We start from the raw sequence: 22,524 nt of genomic DNA on the forward strand, positions 1-22,524 counted from the left end.
TGATTCCAACTGGCTTCCTCATTACATGGTTTGGGATTTGACTCTTACGCCCCTTTCATGCACACATATTTTACCTTGACTGCTACTTAAGAACTCATTTACTTACTCATGGAATTGGTTTTGTCATATAGTAAAAGCTGTTCAGTTCCAGCTGAATGAAATTCAATGTTGGGCCTGTCTTGATGTGTCCCAGGGCAGGAGGCAGCCCTGTCTGGACTCTGGGAATGGTTTGGTGGAGCTTCGGATTGTTTTCCACAGCATTGTTTGCCTGCTGGATGGGATGTTGTCACTGTACCTGGCCAGAGTGTAGTCATTGTAAAATAAAATATAACAAAAAAAGGATCAGACACTTTTTTAATTTTTTTTTTTTTTTTGGGGGGGGGGAGGGGGAATAACAAGGACACTGCACCACGCAACTTCTGATTCAAAGGAGGGCACAGACTGAGGTTGTCTACTTAAGACTCCTGCCTGAATAGCTCCTACTTCCCATTTTCCTATAGCCACCACCACATGTTGAGTGCTCAGTGGGGATGTATTTGAACTTATTTCAAAGCCTATGAGAGGGTCGGTGCGATAAAGTTATATCCCTTCACATCCTGTGCCAAGCACAATGTACTATCAGCAGACGGGTCCAGCAGTTACCTGCTACAGCTCTGAAAGCCAAGTGACACGGGACATCAAAAATCTCAAAGCAACCATATAGGGTGGCCAGTGAATTTCGGAAGGTATGTCAAAGAAAGTAAGGTAGAGGATTATGTTATTAGAGCATTACGTCATTAGAGCTATGGTTTGGGGGAGGGAAGAATTTACTTTGATTTTCAGAATAAACTGCCATAGCCTACACATACACATTTGCTTTTATTTTCAAGTTAGCTGGTGTTTCATTCTGTTTTAATTAATCCACCATGGAAGGGAGAATAAAAATTGAAGCATTTTCTTTGATGTTATCCTAGCCTTAATGCTTTCTTTCAGTACCTTCTTCACCACACACATCATGCTGAGAATAAGCATGGCATTCAGAATGAGGATTGTTCTCTCCTGATTTATACAATTGAGGGATATAAAGAATGCAAATGTCGATTTCTTAGGAGTGAAGACCAGTTGGTAGCCAAATCTCCTCCATCTTAAGCCTGCTTTTGATAGTGTTATTAGAGAATCCAGACTCCAATATGGCCATAATTGAAGTGGAAAGCTCACATATTTCTGCCATGAACACCACCTGCAAGTGAATTTCCCCTCGTCTACAAATTAAGGGACCATTCAGATTCTGAGTGCCAGAGATACCTATGGACATGAACTATGGTTCTGAACAACTGGAAAACCAATAAAACCAGGATAACACTTATCATAACTAACCCCATCATCAGCACATACAGCACCTACACAGCCTGAGAACTGGAGAGCATTGCCCTTGCCCAGGGGGAGCTCCCAAGGGGTCCACAGCTGGAGACACTGCTGGGGAACGAGCCTGTGATCTGCGACCTCCGAAGGCTAGAGCGTGCTCTCCTCACCTCACAATGAGCTTTTTATTTCTATTTGTCTTGCCGGTTAGGAATGGCATAAGCAAGCAGAAAGAGAAAAGCATTCTTGTCTAGCATACTCCACCGCCTTATGGATTTTAAAAGGCCAGAGGAAAATCCTCAGGATGCACAGATGAGCTGGGCTGCAAGACACTTAAAAAACTAAGCCATTTTGAAATAAGGCTGGTGTGCTGGAAAGCACCAGCTCTGCCTGGATATGAAATAATGCCTGTTTCTGTTCATTGTCTTCCCTTCTCAGGAACATAAAGGCAACGGTGGGTATGAGTTATTCAGTCATTGTGGGGGTTTTTTATTTGGTTGTTTGTTTTTTGTTTGTTTGTTTTAATATGAATCTGGTTTTATTTAGGGGTGAGATATTCACAATATGCAGTATCAGTCTATATTTCATCTTAAGTGTATGGTAAAGCCCATATTGATTTCCATGGACATGAAGTCATTGCTGACTTTTGAGAAGTCTACCCTACAAAAAACCCCAGAAATCTAAGATAATAATTTAGTGTCAGTATGTATCTGATGCTTACGGATGGTCCTGGCTTTTCTCACCATAAATTTTTCATTTCCTACCAGCTGGAGCTTCTGTTTTCTTCTTCTTTTATAATATGCTTGACTAACAGATGTAGTTACAGACCGAACTGATATAAAGGTACAGAAGCCTAGTGGAGGAAATTAATTGCCACAGATATTACAGTTAACTGTTCAATGCATACTGGTACCTACATATTTATATAACTGCAATCTGCCAGTAACACAATGTGAATGCAGTTCAAAATATTGCCTGGTATATGTTTAGTCCAAAATCTGCTAGAGGTTTTTAAAAAAGGGGAGGTTTGCCCTAATGGAGAAGCGAGACTACCTAGGATTACTGATTGATGACTTGGGTCTTGGGGTGAGAGAGTCAAAATAATTGGATCATCTGAGATAAAACACTGTCTGCAAGAAAAAAAAAAAATCAGCTTGAACTGGAAGGACATACGCGTGCTTCCAAGGACTACGGACCTTCTGATTTAAACAGCAAGGAAAAAGGTCAGGGCACGTGGGTTTTTTTTAACTCAATTGTCACTTTACTTGCTGCACGGCCTGCTTCATTTCTCTGTGCCTACATTTCCAAACCCTTAAGTAGGAAACGCTAACCATCCCCACCACCAACGCCCCGAGACGGTGCGGTGGATTTTGATCGAGCTGGTTTGCCCTTGCCTGGGGAGGCGGGCTTGCTGGGGATTAGGTTTTGTTTACCAAAAACCTGCAGGTTTTCATGTAAAAAGTAATGGTATTACTGGTGATGTGAAACCAAAAGAAGTTTATCTTTCATGTAGTCACTTTCCAAAGTACTTACACCTACTCTACAAGCCTGCCTTATGCAGTATGTGCATTTTGAAATTAAGTATACGAAGAGGTAAGTCTTCTGATTACATTTACACCACAAGGCAAATTTAATCCTGCCTTATACACTGGGTAGACACTTTGACCTTCAAGAGATGCCAATCAAGACAGAATTTATCTCAGTACCTTTCTCTGCCAAAGTTTTCCACAGTCTTGCTCATGTGTTTTACAGTAATACTTTCTTTTTCCCTGTTCATTAACTATTAAAATAAAATATTCACATGACAGATTTTTGCCTCAGTTTTCCCACAGCAATCATATTTCCTCACCCAAGAGGATGTCAGGAAGCTTCATTAATTGTTTCTGAAACATTTACAACTTTTCATGGAAAAGGTAAAGCATCTGTCTCCTAAAGGAGAAAAATCATTTTCCAAATGGATGAAGTATCTCAGGTCCCCTCTGAAGCACACATGAGTTTTTATTCTTCTCTCAGAGATAAAGAATTCAAGACACAGACATTACAATCAGTTTGTCAAGTTCACACTTATTATTCAAAGACCAGAACTTGTGCCTTTCTCCCCTCCAGTTCCAGTCTTTAATCTCAAAGCAATGCTTCTTTGTTAAAATACCTCTGGATACGGCGACAGGCAAGATGGTATCTGGATTCAGCAAGTAATCCCACAAGTAACAGCATCAGTGGGGCTTGGCTTCCCCTGGATTTGGGTTCTCTTTCTGTATGACATCCCAGCCATGGGATGTATGATCCCCCCAGCCTTCCCAGCTATGACTGCCCTCTCTTGCTCTACTGCTTCTTCTTCCCTCCTTGCTCCGGCCAGTGCTCACAGCGCCGCCAGCTCCCTCCTTGCACCCAGCCAGAGCTCCAGAGCCAGAAGCACTGGTGCTTCCCCCGGTCTGGGAATGCGACTGACCCAGCGCAGCCCTCACATGGGTCTCTGGAGCGCACACCGCAGGCTCCTTCGCAGGGAAGGAGTAATTTCTGCTTCTGCCTCATTTCTGGTTTCAAAAAACAAAACAAACACCTGTAGGAATTCGTTCTCCTCGCAGCCTCTACCCTTCTGCCAACCTTGCTTAAAACTAGGTGGTTTCAAGCTAACAAGGGAGAAGAGTGGTCTCCTAGGACTGAGGCAGCTTCTCATACCAGTAACTTACCGGTGTGAATGCCCCTGTCACCTTTACCCCTATTTTTCTGGATTCACAGACTGTTATCCGGTGTCACTGCAGGCCATGATGGTCAGCCCGTGTGAAATACAAAGTCCACTTACAGTACAAAGAAATCACCAGCTGGCAGCAGCTCACTTGAGCTGATCTGACATGAGAGTTGCTTTCTTTTTTATTATTATTTTTAAAATTATTTCTTAGAATTCCTTCTAAAAGCTGCATTGGAAGAACAGAAATGTCAAAAATCCCTGTAAGATTTCTAAACAAAAAAACCTAAGCTGAAAGCATCAATAGTTGACGCATTTAGAGAGACATGCTGAAGAAAGAGAAACAAAAAGAAAAAAAAAATATCTTTGAACTTCAAAACGTATCACCAGGGATACCACCAGGGATGGCCACCACTAATTTAAAGAATGTACCGCCTCTTTCCAGAGAATGCATTTATTTTCTTTCTGCGTATCAGGACTGTAGCAGTATTTTAACACCAGGTTAAACTATTAATACCTAAATGATAGGTTAGGAATGAACTTCACAGGTACGCACTGAAAAAGTTCTCTGCTGCAAACGGTAAAGTGGGGATGGATGCTCAGAAGAGACTGGGGGTATCGCAGGAGCAGGGAAAGACAAAACATGTCAGAAAGCTACATCTTCAGGATGGGAAGCCAGGGGAGTTTCAGGAGGCTATCGAGCCTCTGTTTGCTGAGAACTTGGATTGATGTACTAAAGCTCTGCAATGATCAACTCCAAAGAACATGCTCAGAGTGAGCTCCTCCAAAGGAACGATTAGCGCCGAGGTACAGACCTGAAAGCAAGAAGGCATCAGAGGAATACTGTTCTGCCTTCATGCAGTCTGAAGTCCTGCCTCCTACATGCCAACCAGACGAGCCCCATATGAAATAAAGATCTATTGGGTTTCACTTGTTCAGGCTGGGATTCCCACACCTGATTCCAGCCCTGCAGTCACCCACCTGCGCAGGGGATGGCTCCAGCTTCCCCCCATCCTGTGATCCCTCGCGCCAGGCACAGCTTGACAGCTTGTCCCCTGGTGTGCCAAGAACACTGCAACCATCGCCCAGGGCTGGGGAGGAGCTGTGCCCCTGTACTACAATACGACTGCGCTGCCCAAGTGTCCCCACATTCAAAGCCCTTGCAGACGCCGCACGGGCTGTATCAGCCTAACACCGTGGGTCCCCCGCCTCCGTCGGGCTGGTCACACGCGGACTCCTTGGCTATCCTGGCTCACGACCTAAACAATGTATGTTCTCCTAACCCCTCTGCAATGTGACCCTGATGCACAGCTCTCATGTGCTGGCCCTGAGAGCGAAGAGTACATTTGGGGAGCCTTGGATTTATTTCAAAATAGATTAAGTCCTTTTCCAAAAGAAACAGGAACATAAAAGCCTTTGTAATGGAAACAGTGAGACATGGGTTTCAGACTGATCAAGCTGAAGCAGTCTTCAATGCAATCTTTTGTCACAAACGAGCAATATTTTCACTCCCCGCCCTGCAGCAGACCCCTATGATATATTTTATTTCCTTTGCAACTGGCATCAACTCATTTTCCAAAGTCAAATACATCTACCTTCCTTGCTTCTCTCTCTTGGGACTCTTTGAAAGAAAAGGAAAACATCAAGACTAGACTGTGTTGGGGGATTAAACATGTCAGGAGAGAAACAACAGAGAACACAATTATAGGCATGATACATAATACAAAATAAATTGGGGAAAAGGTGAGAAAAAGCAAAAGCATAGCCAAATCATCTGAGATAGAGCTGCAGAGAGCATAAATCCCCCTATAATTTGCCCAATCACGATCGCTTGGTTTAGGATTCTGCTGTACTCCGTGTTTCACCACTGTCTATCATTCACATACATAAAACCAATGCTGCTTTGAGCTACACCGCTTGATCATAAAAAGCCTTCCTACCCCCAAACCTGTCCTCCTGCCAGCATATAAATCCCAGGTAAATCTGCCACGCCGTATCACCTCCTCACAGCACTCAGAGTTGCTGTGCCCAAGTACCTTTATCCATCTCACTTCCAGTATAATTTTTGAAGGACTGACTCACACCACCATGTCCTTTACTTCTAAGAGGACCGGGTAATTTGCCCTTTGTAGAAGCATCCATTTTGTCTCACTTCCACTCTTCTTGGAATTTCACGAGGTCACATCAATTCCGTGTCACAGCAGAGTATGTGAACTGGTGTGAGGGGGGGAAATCATCATGGAAAGAACAAAAGTCTTTATCAAAGGACATTAGCACTGCCTTACATTTACATTTCAGATGTCATCACACCGTTGGACTCATTCTCTCTCTCTCTCTCACATGTCCCTATGTGGATGTGTTTGTGGCATTTCTCTGCACCTCCTGCATTATTTATACAATATTCTGAGTACAATCCTAAATGGATCCATGCTTCTGCTGCCCTTCAAAACTCCTGCGCTGTTATACCGAAACCTCCATCGCTGACCACCTTTCATATCCAAGGTTAAAGAAGCTCTCTGGAACTTCTGTTGGTTTGAAATCTCTACTGCTTCGCAATGAAGAGATTGTATAGTAACCTGAGCGATGCTTTAAATATGCCGAAAAGAAGTAACACCTTTATAATGAAAAGGTGAGCCTTCTAGTGAGAGAGGTCACATCCTCGTAGTGATGTGCAAAGAAATGCTAAAGCCTCATTACTAGTCACAGCTATAGGGAGATCTCCCTCAGCTCAGCTGATAATTGTGTGGCACCAAAGGACCAGGACCACTAAGGCAATTTGTCTGAAAATAGAAACAGCAGAGCAATCTTTCCTCTAACGGTATCACATATTCACAGTTGGCTACAGTATTCTCCCTGCTTAACTCTCCACCAAGACCCCACCTTTTAAACAAAAGCAGAAAAAAACCCCATCTCCCCATTATTTTATTTTCTCTCAACTGCGCAAAAGGTTTTCCACCTTATTCATCTTTTTCACCTTCACTTTTGAAAATGCTTTATAGCTCTTATGACTTGATTTTCCAATTGATTTTTATAAACTTTGCTCCAATCTGACGACTAATGGAAAAATGTTCTTATGGAAAAACTAAGAGTATGATGTACCAGATTCCATAACTCCTAGAACTTCTGCCTAAGATTACTGACCTAGAATACCTCCTTATTCCTGTACTCATCGATTTTAAAATGTGATTATGGTTATTATGAATTTGTTTTCTAATAGGACTAACCACACTGAAACATTTTCCTTGCAATCTAGAATTTAAAGGCTTTAATATTTAATGCTTGGGCAGTAAGAGCCATGCCCATTATTTGCCCTTTTCTAGTGTCTCACTACTAGCTAAAATTCTGATTAGTTATCCCCTTGGTTTCCTTTACCTTTATTTTGCCCTGAATAGGACACAGTTCTCCAGTACTCAGATCAGCAGGCTAGAAGTTAGGGTCTTTATTTCTTCTACTTCCAGCAACGCAAGAAAGTAGTTTTGTAGCTGTGTTTTGACGCCTTGTATAAAACCTTCTAGAGAAAGGTTACACCACTTCAAAATCCTCTGACATGCCAAGATGAAATATGCTTAAGAGCACCTACAACAACACAGCACTCCCAGGCTCTGCACTATGGCCCTGATTCGGTAAGCACACACCAGGGATGTGGCTCAAGCTTAAGATCACAAAATTAGGACCTAATAACTTTATTAGTAACGAAGCATTTATCTTCTCCCGCCATTTTCATTCTGAATTGAGATTTACGGTCGTATGAACAAAACCCCGAATACACTGTGCCTGAAGTTATAAACAGCTCGCAGTATTACCCTGCATTCGACCTGTAAGATAGGGCAGATGCGACTAGAAAGAGGTAATGATAATGGTATGATTTTTTCTTTGCTAATGACCTACATGTGTTGTTTTGCTTGAGGTAATTCAACAATTCACACTTTCAGAAACACGTTTTGAGCTGCCTTGGTATCCAGCATTCCAACAGTAATAGACTTTTCCTTCCTTAGCTTTTCCCATCCAGGGTTCACAAGGAGCTGTAGGATACATTAGTTACTCCTCCGCTACTGTCCTGCCTTTGTGCGGGAAACAGACATAAAACGAGTTTTGCAAATTACTCAGCTGGTCAATGGCCGTAATAGAATCCAGCGCAGGTCTCTGCACCTCCAGCAGCGTACTCAGCAGGAGCCGCACCCTCCAGCACTCCGCTTCAGCATGAAGCTTGCCTTGTTCTTAGCAATGGATGGCTACTTTCACCGCACAAATGCTGTCCCTGCATCACCTACCATAAATATAATTTAAAAACATATGTATTTGACTCTTAAAGTCCATCTTTTCAATGTTTATCCTGTGGTTTGTTTTTTTTTTTCTGGTTTGTCTGGGAAACAGGAGTTCTTTGCAATGCAGAATCTGCACAGGGAGCTGCACCTGTTAACTCTGCAATACCTCAGGGCTCTCTAGTCAACCATCTGCTTTTCAAAATCTATTTGCTATCTCTTGGGCAACCAAGAAGGCATAAAGTATGTTTTACCACCTTAATGCTGAAAGTGATCATTTACACTAGAAAAATATACTAGGCCAGGCAGAACTTTTACTAAGAAAGAAAAATTCCTGATGGAAAGCAGGGAGGGGCAAGAAGAGGAAGCAAAAGAAGGGAGGATGAAGCGAGAGGAGAGGAATGGGAATAAAACTCACTTGCTTCCAGCAAAAGTCAACTCGATATGCTCTACTTGGACCCGGGGGCTTCGTATTACATATTTCTATAACATGCCTCTATATATCTGCAGAAACAAAAAGATAAAATTTGACAATCTAAACTGAAAAAAGCTTTCTCCAGACATTTTAATGTGACTTCTGGTGTTGAATTAGTGCCTGAAAGATGCATCTTTTGAAAGCATGAAGTATCGCAGCACCACCCGAGGAACAGTCCTGGCCTCTGCCTGTTTCTTCCAGTAAGAGTAGACCAATGGCTGATTCATACTTCCACTATATCACAATTGTGCTTTTGTTTGGCACCTTCTCATCTCTTTCAAGTCACTTGCAGATGGTCTAGAAGCCACAGAACAAACTGTACTTCCTTCCCATGTCAGCCATCCCCATCTTATGGAAACCTTCCAGTTCGCTGCACACAAGGTACAAGGATCCATCTCCACAGATCTCTCTTTTGAATTAAAAAAAAAAACCACCCTTTGCATAGTATTCTGTAGTCAGCCTTTACCATAACCAGCAGTAAAGAAATAATTTGCACTGCTTCCATCTCTCAATGCACAGAAGTTCATGGAACCCAACTCTGGAAAAGGAAGCTGAGGGATACGGTGGGGTCCAAGGGAAATACTTTTGAGAATACTATAATGCAGTTACGTAAGTGGCTGTTATGCCATCACCTTGGATACTGCAGTCAACCCTGATCACCCTGTCTCAAATAGGATAGAGAAGAAACAAAAAGGGTTCAGAGAGTAAAAAGACTCATTACAGCCCTCAAGAGCTTTCCATGTGCGGAAAGTTTAGAAAAGCTTCAAACTGACAGAGAAAATGAAAAAGACTGAACGTACTGGAAATGATATAAATGTAACTGCACAGAGAAAATAAAATAAATCTGACCTCCCAAGAAAAGAGGCGACAGTCATTAAAACTAAAAGGCAGAACATTAAAACCAATAAAAGGATTATTATTTTTCATCCACATACTATATAATTAACTTGCAGTACTCTGTACCCAAGACATCAGAAGGGCCAAGTTTTTATGAGTTTAAAAAGGACTAATTATTGCCATAATAATAATAACAATAATAAACCCCATTATAATAATGATAAATATATCATAATTCTAGAAATAATTAGCATAGCACTGAATAAATAGAATATCCACAATTACGGTACAACAAAGTTCAAGGACTGAAAACTGCCCATGTTTAAAGGCACAGGCCAACTTCAATTTGATAACTATTAAGGAGAAACTGCCCCTGTGGGGAAGGCTAAATCACCATTACTCTTTACGGGGAACTCAGCATTTATTGCTGAAGGACCTGACGCTGGGTTGTGTGATGTTTACTGTGCGGCTTTCTAGAGGGGTTTCTACAACGTGTAAATGCCCATCAGTCAACCCCACCTGATCAGGGTCTGTACGACCGAAATAAAATCCCTGTACAATCAAAGGAACGTCTGTGCTCTTGGGGGTATGTGCTAACTGCATTTATCTGTGAAAGGTGAGATTGTTTTGGCCGTTCCTTTTAATGAACGTGATGGTACCGAGAGCAGAAATGAAGAATGACGTTCTGTACGTTTGATAAAAAAACCAACCACCTGGTGATGTTACTGTTTTGTTATTTGATGAGTAAGATGTGAATAAGGGCCATATGTTAAGGCAGAGCATTCTTAAACCCCTATACACCTCTATGCCCTAACAGAATTTTTACTGTTAGAAAACAAAGTTTGCAAGTGGAATAAAAAATAAAACTTTCTGTGAATTTCAGCCAGCTCACCAAGGTCCAAAGGAGCCTCCTTTCTTACGGATTTCGGTCCACGTTTGGTCTCTGATGTGTAATTTTGGGTCTAATCGTGAGGCAGCCCCTCCCTCAGTGGGGTCATTGAAACAGCTTTTCCCCTTTAAACGGCTGCCTCCTTCCAAACAACGTATAGAAGCTGAGGTATCTTGGAGACTTTCCCACATCAAACTTGCCTGGAAGTGGTCACATTTGAAAAGGAAAAGGACTAGGCGACAGGCAGGCGAACTGTCCACAGGCTCCGAGCGGGATCCCAGACATCCCGCATCCCTGGGGAGCCACACCTCGGGAAGCCCGAGGGATGCAGGCAGTGCTGAGTTGCTGCTCCGAGCACGTCCCTTCCCTGTGCACCTCACGGGCATCCCTGCGTGAAGCCAGGCTGCCTGGCCACGTAAGCACACGCGGGCACTGTGCTCCTGCCTCGCATTAAGCTGATGTGTAGCTTTTTAATTAGAGGCACCTCTATAAAAGCCGGAACCCATTTAAACTAAATAAAACTGGGCTGTATACTTTCTCCCACAAGCTTGTTTCACTTTCTTCTACATCGACACGTCTGTGCTGATAGAAAAGCATACACCGCAGCCCAAAAGACCATCTCCACTTCCCCAACTTTTAGACAACAAAGTATAGCTGTGAAACCAGAACAGCAGCTCTCTCAGGAACGGAAAAAAGCAGCAGTCCTGTAAACGACGGACGATCTAAAGCTTCGGAAGAAAATATGCAGTAACATGCACATTCTTACCTGCACAAGTCTGTACCATCAGCCTTTGAGAGCTTTTTTTTACATCTACTCTGTAACGATGCATTTTTTGAAAATGGTTCTAGTGCTCAGGAATGCCAAGAATTTAGGAAGAGAGCCACAGCTTAAGAGAGCAATTATTTGCCAGTAAATACTCAATTTGCTTGTCCTGTGATTTTTCTTCTCCTAACTCGCCCTCTCTGTAATCCGTCTCTTGCTGCGTCATGAGCACAAGAAGTCTTTTCTTCATAACACAACACTTCAGTTTGCTATTTTGTTAGCATTAATTAAGAATTCCCTCTACTGGTCATTTTCTATACTCTTACAAACAGCACCTTGAGCCCCCGACATTCGAAGGCAGTGAGTCAGTGTGTGGGATTCAGCCACCGTTTATAAACACCTTTGACCACATTCACCCAGTTTACAATATTCAGGACATCTCAGCTGAATTACTGCTTTGTGTCCAGTTTGTATTCAGATGGGGGCCATATGTTCCATCATGTATTAGAGCAGAGCTCATTAGCACTGCTGCAGTCACGCCACAGCAAACATTTTTTTTTTTCCCTATCTTGCCTCCATTTTAACCTGATTAAAAACATTTTCTCCAGGGTAGATTTCTGGAAGGGAGCTGCTCAGATCAAAAGTACTGTTAAAATGGATATGTGTAAATTTAAAATTACTTTTAAAATTAAGTAGCTGCTTTTGCTGCAAAAGAACCGAGTTACTATCTAGGATTAAACTACTTACTAAAAGCACCTTCTAAAAACATGGAAAAGCCTTCACAAAAACTCTGTTGCAGTAACCACAAGAGCTAAAGATTCAGTGAGCACACAGACCTAGGGGAAAAAAAATATCAGTATCTGAGCTCTCTTGTAAGGGTTTAGGCACATAACCTATTTTTAAGAAAACGTACCTATGTATGCATCTGTGCAGGCAGCATCATACAACTAGATTAACACCTTACAATAATGGGGAGAGTAGGTGTAGTTAGAAATCTGGATGTGCAAATTGTATTTCCTAAGAAATATTGTGTAGGCAAGTTCCATTCTGCTCAATCTACCGCAGGCAGAGAAATACTATATTTGGTAAAAATTAATAAAATACAGGAGGAGTGACTTGAATCACCCACATTAATTGCTAAATGAAAATCTACATTCTGAAATACAAAATAAGAACACCTTTTTAGGGAACAGAAGAAGAAAAATGGCCCACCTGGGGATGAACGGTATGACAAGGAATCCATGTAAATCCATTTTGGGATAGAAATGCATCGTCTGTCAAAACCAGTTTGTGTCTGGCTACTTCTTACATGAGTGAAAACAACTTGTGGGCCCAAAATTGAAAATTTACATCCCATCATGGACACTTCACTGCATTTAGAAGGACTGTGTGCACTTTGTATGATGCAGCGATATTGTAGAAAAACATGGGATTTCCACAAATTCAAACCACAGGATGATAAAATGCAATAATAATTCCTCACACACAGATATGCATTCTAAAATACGATGTTCTGAGCACAAACGGCACCAGGGGCATCAAACATCCCTAATAAAACACATTCATGTTATGTATATCCCATGTATCAGCTGCTAAAAATCAGACAAGTTAGAAACATGCCTAAAAAACCCCAGTTATCTTTGGGATTCTTGTGCATATGTATTTTACGGTGCTACACGCCCAAATGGATTGGTAGTTCGTATTAGAAATTATTTAACTTTCCTCCCAACCCCAACGCCTTTCAAACAGGAGAACTTCCCAGTGCCCGGGTTGGGTCCGTCCCGTGCCCTTTGATGTAAACAACAGTTACCACGGCGGGTTTCAAGACGACAGCAGTAGACCTGTTCTCCAACGGCCGTTTGTGAAGGAAAGTCTTTCGAAAAACACTAAACTTCAGTATAAACAGTTACATACTAATCGTATGTAAGACAAATTAATTGTTTTCCCTTAGGCTTTGACTTAAAGTGACATAAACAAAGCATTTCAGAATTAAATCTGACTATTGTCTAGTACACGTTATGTATAAATTAAGAAAAGGGTAGAAAGGAGTAGATCAGTCTTAGAAGGTACTTTCAGGTCAAATTTTCAGTATTTAGAGGAGAATCTGAAAATGAAACTTTAAATCAACTTTAAACAAAATTAGAGCAAATTAAAGAAAATGAAAGTGACAAATGTAATTCTGCTGTCGTAATTCTGCTTGGAAGTGAAAAATAAACAGTATCAACAAAAATAATTTTAATAAACAACTGTAAGCAAGCAGAGTTTGTTGTAATATTCTGTAATAAATAATTCTTTCTGAAAAAGAAGGATAAGGGCTGCTGCTTTTTTTGTTGTCTTAAATTACATACTTTCACATTAATACACTAATTTCTCTTTGCACAGCAGAGCTTTTGAAAGAAAAGCTGACACACTTAATAGGAACAACTGGGTTAAATGGGAATTTACTGGATAAAGTCAGAACATAACAAATTCTTACTTATCCAGTGTAATTAATGTAAAATTATACTCTTCTCAACAGGGACTGCACGGTAAAAGGGATATCTGGTTTGTTTAGGAGGTGCCTCCATCAACTGTTTTGTTTTTTTTTCCTGTTTTTTTTTAAACGCTCTAAGCAATCAGCTAGTAGAGCCAGACATTGTCCTCAGGTAACCTCACGCAGCTGCCTCCAGTGCAAAACGCTGTCACTTCTCAGACTTCAGACGCCGTGATCCGCTTCCTTCCTTCACGCTGGTCCCCGAGGGACGCCAGCCAAGCGCCCTCGTCCCTCCTCTCCGCGCAGCCCGGGGAGGGAGCGCTCACGTGGCACGATGCTTGAGCAGCGGGGCTGAACGCGGCCCTGCGTCCCGACGCATGTGTGTCGGCAGGAATCCCTTCCAAATCCAGCTGACAGGAAACCCGGTATGTGGTCACGCGAACTTTTTAACCTCCCACTTGTTTTCTCCCCGCTTGCAGCACCTATTTGCTTTCGCTTTCAAAGGTATTTTTATTTTCTGAAGCCAGACAGGCATTCTGGGGGGATATTTCTAGCAGGAAAAATCTCTCTCAAAACAAGCTGGTGCTTTTTTTCTGTGTCACAAAGGCTCCCGGAGCTAACAACTCCATCCCATCTCCCCAGTCAATCCAGCCTCAGCGTTACCTGTGTAACACGTACCACCACCACTACGCACTAGCTACAGCTGAGCATCTTTAGCTACTCACAAATGAATAAAGTAGGACTCCAAACAATAAAGAAAACATGAATTTTAAGGACAAGAGAAAAAAAAAAACCAAAAACCAAAACCACCAGCAAATTAAGCCCACTGTTACCTACATGAACCAAGTAACATAAAAGATTCAACTGGTCCAGAACAGTTAAAAATTCAGCTGCTCAACATTATGTCTTTATCCAGGTAAATTCCTACTGAAATCAACAGCCAAGCTTCTGGTCAGTAACACTGACACAAACCTGAGCCCCTACTACTAAACCCGATACCGCTAACACCGATTTACTCAGCTGTGAGGGTGCCCCAGACCCGACCCAAGGCAGCGATGCCCTAGGGAAGGCTGCCCAGGTGACCAGTAAGAAACAGCTTGCTATGGGAAGCTGCCTCCTGGCAGGCACCAAGGTCCGCTGCAGCCCAGCACAGCTCTGGATAAGGCCCTCGGAGGCGATACACACCCTTGCTGTTTCCCATTAGCAGTATTAGGAAGCTACAGAGATACACAATGACGTGTGTTGCAGTCCAAGCATGGCACGTGAACTTTTTATCTTGCTCTCTAATCCAAAATGATTTTGCCACTGAATAAATCTTATAATCCGTTTCCTGTACGCATTCAACAATAGATTGTTCCACAACACGACAACGTGATATAACTTAGGGCAGGCACGGAGGTGTAGTTTGCATGAGCTAAGTGACAAGGGAATTGAGGGCATCAGTGAAGAGGTTGCATTCGTGAATGGTTCATTTCCAAACAGTGGTGGCTACAAGGGCATTGCATTCGCTTGGCTGGTTTCTGATGGGGTTTCCTGCCTACCTCTGCTGAAAGTTGCTTAAAGTTGCTGAAGAAAAGCTGGCCAGGTATTTTGATGGAAGATTCATTCAGAAGAGACTTAAATAGTCCAGGTGCTAAGCAGTCATCACTGCTGTACGGTTCCAGTCTCTACTATTTCTCATTTTTTTGTTTGTTTTAGACATCTCCATTTAAGAGTTCACACAGCACACTTATTTCCAGCTCAGATTAAAAAACCCACCAGGAAAAAAACCTGTAATACTTTATCCTATCAGACTAATAACGCACAGCTTATGTGCCATTTACATCAGAACTGCTTTCTCCCAGTGAATGGTGGATAAAACTGTTCTAGGCTGCAGCCGATGGAACTGGAAACTTTGTCTTCCTCTTTGTATCTGGGGCACATACCATCAGCCTATGTGAATAAGGCTACAGCAAAAAATTTAAAAAGGGCATCACGCACACTAGCATTTGCATCATCATGCATCATCATTTGCATCATGAATCACCGAAAAATCGCTACACTGCAGCCCTAAAACAACCGCTTTCACCCTGCAGAAGGGATCAGCAACTCCAAAGTAAGGAGCCAGGCTGGACCAATTCACTCACAGCATCCTACCGGAGTGGGCAAAGTGTGCAGGAGGCTCCTCCGGGACACCAGCCCCGCTCAGCAGGGAGGGAGACGGGGACATTCCCCGCAGCAGCTGCAGATGAGGTGTGCTCAGGAGGGCCCGCCGTGATCGCCCTGAAGCTCAGGTGCCTTCCCGGTGGATCTCCATAACCACGTGCCAGGAGGTAAATGTGGTGCAAGCTGGGCACCTGGCCCACACGGGCGTTTTGCAGGGCTCGCTATCAGCTTCAGAGTGCAGGTTTATCTTCAAAGGACCTCTGCCCCATGGAAATGGCATCCCCTTCCTTTTACAGCCAGGGAACAGATTTATTATTGACTTTTCCAAGGTTACTGAGCCAGGGTGGAGAAGAGAAGCTGGATCTCTCCTGGTCTGATGATCAGAGCCTCGCAAAACCCAAGCAATCCTCCCTCCAGCTTCAAGGCCACGATGTCTGTGGTTTAGTATTTTCACAGGGGGCATAATCTGGGCAAAAGCGAGGATATGCGAGACTGAAAGAAACCCTCTTGTTTGATCTTTGCGGAAACTTTAGCTCTGAATAACCTTGAGGTAACAAGAATAATGAAAAACATGATTTTTACTGGCAAGTTTAACACACGAGGTTTGAAGGTCATCAAAGAGTTTTTGTCTCCAAAGTGAGAACTGGTATTTTTACACCATACTTCCAGCACCGTGCCTTTAAATTATCTCTGTAAAGATGGATACAAGCGGTTTGTTTACCAGGTTAGGAATTAAGAAAAAAAACGACCCAGACATAAAACTTACCTTGGCTTAATTACTCTTAACATTTTATTCATTTAATCAGAGGGAAGAAAAAGAAATTAGTTTGACTTTTTTTGACAACAAAGTCAAACCAACTGGAAAATTCACCTCCTACAAGAAATGTTCAAAGGGAAAACTTTGGATAGGAATAAGTTAGTGAAATGTTTTCAGCTGCAGACACAACTGTGTTGTAATGAAATCTTATATTCTCTTTGACCTGCTACCTCTCCTTCCCTCCAAAAGACAGGGAAATCTGTCGGATTTGAGCATTGGTTTTGATCAACTCCTTTCCCATAGGAAGGGGCACTACATGGGATACAGACATATAAAATCACATGCCTGTGAATTTACTTTGTGGACTAACCGCACACAAATAAAACACGAAAAAAGTTACGTTAAGGTTAGAGAGTATGTCTATTTTTTCAACTTTTTTCCCCACCTCTTCCTTCCTTAATACATGTTGTTAAGGCAGCTAAGTACTCTCACAGAAATAAGGATTACTGGAGATAACTGTAAGTTTCTTTCCAATTATACGAGAAGTCAGCAGCAATGCCGGGAACGACCGGAGCTGCAAGGTCCTCATTCCACACCTCCCTGGCTCTTTTCTGGGGCCCCACTGGTCTTTCTGTAGCCACTGGGAAACATGGGAAACAGTGATTTTTATATCTAGAGATCAAAGGCGCAGAAGCTGTTCTCTGAGGACACGAAGTCCTAACACAAGCTAAAACTAAACGCTCCTAAGTTGTTCACTGTAGGGAACTTGGAAAAGGGACTTTGTTTTGCACCATTTCTAGTGCTCTGCAATCAAAAGATCTCAGGGAATGCAGAAAGACATACACATAAGTTTATGTTTGGGAGAACTGTTTGGGGCCTCATCATAACATGGTATTATATATAAAAGTATTAAAGTAGACATAGATGGTATTTCATAACAAGCTTCCAGTTTTATTTGGTTCTACTTAATCACGCATTTTACTGCGGCCAACGGCATTCTCTCTGGTCTCTTAGACAGTGGGTTTCATGCATTCTTGCATATATTTGAACTTTTGGTCATTTTCCAAACATTCACTGCTAGTATCCTAGGCAGCCATCACTGGGTAGCGATATGGGTCATTCTAGTTCAGAATAAAAAGGAGATGAGTGTGACTGATCCTTTTTCTCAAGGCCAAATCTCATAACAAATCATCTGGAGAACTGCCAACAACTTCAATAAGACCAGAAATTGTCCCTACTGTTATCTAAAAAACTTCATCTGCCTTATGAGAAAACCAGGGTGCAAATTCTCTAGACAGACTAGATTCATTCTCCTACAGACTCGGAAAAGGAAAATCAGACAAAAGAGCAAAGGGAGGGACAGTAGTCTTTACTGATGCTTGTATGTTATTGCTCATCAAAGTCCAAAATAGATGGAGAGAAAGCAGGGGAATGTGAGCAGTGTTGCATCGGTTCTTTCTGAGCAAAAGTTTGGGGGTTTTTTTGTAGTACAATTAGGAATATGTTTTATTATATAAATAGTATATATAATACACATTAGAATAATATAGAGATATAGTACAGAGTTGTTCTTGTCTTAATCCTTTAGACTTTGCTCCCAGCGGAGTGAATGGAAGAAGATAAAGCTGGAATATAAAATACTGAAGTTCCTTTTTGTCAGAAAACTAAAGGACAAGGGAGAAAGACCTGTGCTTTTGTTCCTTTTTTTTAATTTCATGCTACGGAAAAATGGCAGTATGTCTATATGAGCATGCACGTGCATGTATGTATGTTGGATTTACTGGAATGGCAAGGAAGAAAATGAGTCAATCTCAAAATAAGCCAAGAATCTGGGACTTGAATTCTCTGACTTCAATAGTGTTGCAGGAACTTGGAATGGGACAGATACTGGCATATTGCGTCTTGCTGTGAGTAAGAGCTCAACTCTACAGCTTTACAGCATCTCTGTTCCCGAACAGCAAAACGCACGGCTCCTGAGGCACATCTGAAGACCTGGGACGTGACCAGCTATTCCTGACCTCTCCCTTTCCAATGTGCAGCGTCACCCCCTTGGATGCCTGGCCTGCTACTGACCTGAACTTTCATAATAGGCTCATGTTGACAAATCACTTTGAAATGAGATCAACACAGATACACAGCTCATGCTACGATACAGACAGAAAGGAATTTTCAAAAGCTGGTGAGCACAGGAGATAAGCAGGAGTAGCATACATAAGGGGAGCTATGTGTTTGGCTACCATCTTCAAGTACTGCATCACGTTATCAAAGCATCTTTTTTATCTCTCTTTTCATAACAGCCTATAAAATTTTGGTTTGTTTTTTGTTTTGGGTGGTGGTTTTTTAGTGAGTTTTTGTTGTTTTTTAAACTAATCCTATACTTTCAGTTCTATTAGGCAGCTACCTCTAAGCCAAAAGACAAAGGCAGATGGAAGGTGACAAGAGTTTGAAAGGACTATTGAGAACTAAAGAATTTCAGTCTTCAGCTTTGGATCCCATAAGCAGCCCTTTCAGCAAAGCTACCTCGTCTCATTGCTCTTTATGTTAAGGAGTAAACACTTAAAGCGATAATTTAACCACAGAATGTTTGTGTTAAACAGGGGCCTCCTGCTCTCTAGTTTCTATAATTTACAACAAAGAGTTTATTAAACACAACTCTTTCTGTCTGACATTCAAATCCATCTCTGCAACACACTCTCCTCTGGATTTGTGCCACTGAACGAAATGCTTCAGAAAAACAAAATAAACCAAAACCCTGCTGTGGAAACAGGACAAATCTAGTTTCACATCCCCTGCAGAGAGAGAAACAAGACGGAAGTAAAAAGCACCAAATGGAGCTCATAAAGCTTCACTCTGATCTCAGCCTCCACATTCTGGCAGAAAGCACTACCTAAGAGATGTGCTCTGCTTCAAGTGAGAACAGCCTCTGATTGCACCACCAGCACGAAAATATATTGTCTGTGAACAATTATCCTGAACAAAGTCTGAATAAGGGAAATCTGACTACAGAATAAGGGGAAATGTGGTGGGAGGCAGGCGCATTGCCCCCCTCCCTTGCCATGGCTGTATCTTGCACGCCAGCCATCTGTAGTAGCTGCGACTGTGGCCCATCGGCTCCACTGAGCCACCGTTCCACCACCTGCACCGAGGTGAGGTGGCGGTCGTCCTGCCCATCAGAAACTATCCACCACAGGAGGGTAGTAATTTGGGTCCTGTAACAGTTTCTCACTTTAGGTGCATTTTATCACAGGTAGCTGCTCCTATTCCTTATTCCATACAGCAGCACATCAGTGGAAGGATACCCATTCTAACCCACAGGTGCCATGTGGAGTTAATGGGGCTAGCATCAAAATTCACCAGCTCTTTCTCTTTCAACTTAAAACCAAAAATAACTTCTTTGTTTGGAAGTTGCTGCCCAAAATAGGCACAGATTCTGAGCCTTTTGAACCCAACACGACATACCTAGAAAGAGAAGGATGCACACCTGGGTACACTCTGCCTACATTCCTGGATGCTGGGCATCTCCTCTTTAGTTACACCTTTGAGGACAATCAGCAACTCAGAAAACTTGTGTTGGGACAGGAATCTGTTTTGTGTTTTTTCCTTTTACCCAGCATCCTCATGCAGTTTGGTACATATACATGCGGATGGTAAAGGAACGAAAAACCACACAGCCAGATACAGGGAGGCCACCTGGTGATCAACCAAGCTCTTATCTTGCCTGTACTCTTAAATTCAGGTAGGAATCAGCTTTTTCTGCAAAAGAGCACAGCAGAGTCTTTTGCCCAAATACAGGAGATTCCGTAACACAACACATTGCTGACAGCTTTCATGTGACCCCCAGATAATCACATTACTTCTGGAACTTCAAGTTTGGTTTATTAGTGTACTGGGCACTCTTGTCTATATTCCTTATCGGGGATTTACAGTAAGAACATCTTCAAATCCTGTGCCACAGGATGGTCCCTCTTTTAGACATTAGTTCTTTATTCCATTTGAACGACAATGTTCTGACGTGGTTGAGGGTTTTTTTCTGTTGTTGTTGTTAATTAATTCATTTGAGACTATTCTAAATTTAAGAATTTTCATTTTAATACATTTTTGTGTGTGGGTATATTAGTCACTTTTAAAGTTGCGTACAACTGTCACTGATTTAAAGTCTTTGTTAACGTACATATACAAATCTGTCTGTATTATGTATGCACGTATATGTATGTGAGTGTTTTATGAACGTATATATCAAAAAAACAAACCAAAACCCCTCTCCAGCTGCATCTTCCTCCCTCCTCCCTTCTCCATTCTGAGCAGGTTCCTGCTATCAACTGATGGAGTGTGCTCACTCTACACCTAGAGCTATAATTATTTTGCTTTAATTTTACAAAACCTTTTGTTCCATTCCCACGAGCCCACCTGATCCTTATATTACACTTGCTCTATTAAAACACTCATGCAGAACAAAGCACAGTTGTACTGATTCATAAGTAACTCACACCCCCTCCCCCTTCTCTTTTTCTTCCTACTAGGCTCATACATCTTACTGCAGTTTCACGACACCATCCCCGATGCCAGTCCATGGTCCCATTTTTGCCTTCCCCCCGCTCCTTCTTTCTTTTAAACCATTATTTTTATGTGCTTAGGGTCCAATTACACTATTGTGTGCTGTTGTTTTGAATTGCTGTTGTTCTCATTCATTTTATGTTCTGCTCTTTGGCACGATAACAGATATAGTGCAGAGGGTGTTATGGAATTTATTTGTTGTAATCAGACTCTAGGATTGTTGTTTATTATTATTATTCATAGAGTACCAGCACTAAGGCTAGCCCTACATTTTTTCCAAGGCGAGCAGAGGACCACGTGGCGAGCAGTCCCTGACCCCACCTGCAGTAGTTTAGGTCAAGGTGATGACTATCACTTGGGCATGGTCCCCATGAACCACCAGGCTTTACAGAAGACCGAACACACCGACACCTGTAACAGGATCTTCACAGAGGCACCGGGCATTTCAGATTTAAAAAAAACCCCAAACCCCACCAACCCACCTCTCATCAATTATTGCTGAAAAATGGAAGGACAGAGCACGGCTCACCAGCAAAGATGGGAACAGTAGAAGGGCTGCATCATCCATTTGTCCTGTACAACTTCCTTGAGCTGAGGCAGCCTTCATTTTCTGGCTTATAAAGCACCAAGCATATTGTTAAGACTAAGTAACAGATAAATAATAATCAGCCAGAACAGCGAGCAGTGGGTGCGTATGGAGAAAGCGCAAATAAAAGCAAATAAAACGGAGCCATCCGTAGCCATCTCCTCAAGCTGGGGAGCAGGACGTTTCGCAGTGCCCTGAGCACCGCAGGCGGTGGGCGAGGACAGACCAGGTGAAGGTGTGAGAGAAGGCAAGAAGGGGAAGGAAACTGGAGTCTGCCCATGTTTTTCTGGGCGACGCGTAACAATGGTGCACACCAATGATTTCTAGCAACGAACGAGAATAACAGGGAAAAAGGAGAATGTGGCAAGGCACAGAACAAACACGACTCTAAGGGCTACAAACGAAAGTTGCAATTTCCCGAAGAATACCCGTTTTGCACATTTTATGTAGCATGTCAAATCTATCAGATTTTCTCTTATTAAATCATCATTCTACAGCAACAATCATTCTCTCAATCAATCCCCCGTGTTAACAACTCTTAGTAATGACTAACTTGGCAGGAACTGATGTTTACCTATATTTTAAAGTCCTGAGCACTGTTCTCTATTTTTTAGATATTAAATTTCCTTTACATTTTCTCTCTTATTTTTTAACCTGTTTTTAAAGGATGGATGCATTCAATTGGAAAATAAAGTTTTGTAGCACACACACACACAGAGATTATGTTAGCTCAGGAAATTGGCAGTGGGATAAGAA

At 42.2% G+C, this 22,524-nt stretch overlaps 1 protein-coding gene across 7 annotated transcripts in view; it reads right to left on the minus strand.

Moving 5' to 3' along the window:
* ZBTB20 (zinc finger and BTB domain containing 20) overlaps positions 1–22,524 on the minus strand; it is a 519,609-nt gene that overhangs the window by 310,861 nt on the left and 186,224 nt on the right. The window contains exon 5 of one of the 7 annotated variants that reach the window (XM_056341440.1): positions 8,708–8,793. The exons of the other annotated variants lie outside the window; for them this stretch is intronic. The gene's annotated coding sequence lies outside the window, so the exon portion shown is untranslated. The remainder of the gene's footprint in view (positions 1–8,707; positions 8,794–22,524) is intronic. 7 annotated transcript variants of the gene reach the window in all.

Source organism: Falco biarmicus, chromosome 5 (genome assembly GCF_023638135.1).
Source record: "Falco biarmicus isolate bFalBia1 chromosome 5, bFalBia1.pri, whole genome shotgun sequence".
NCBI classification, from domain to species: domain Eukaryota; kingdom Metazoa; phylum Chordata; class Aves; order Falconiformes; family Falconidae; genus Falco; species Falco biarmicus.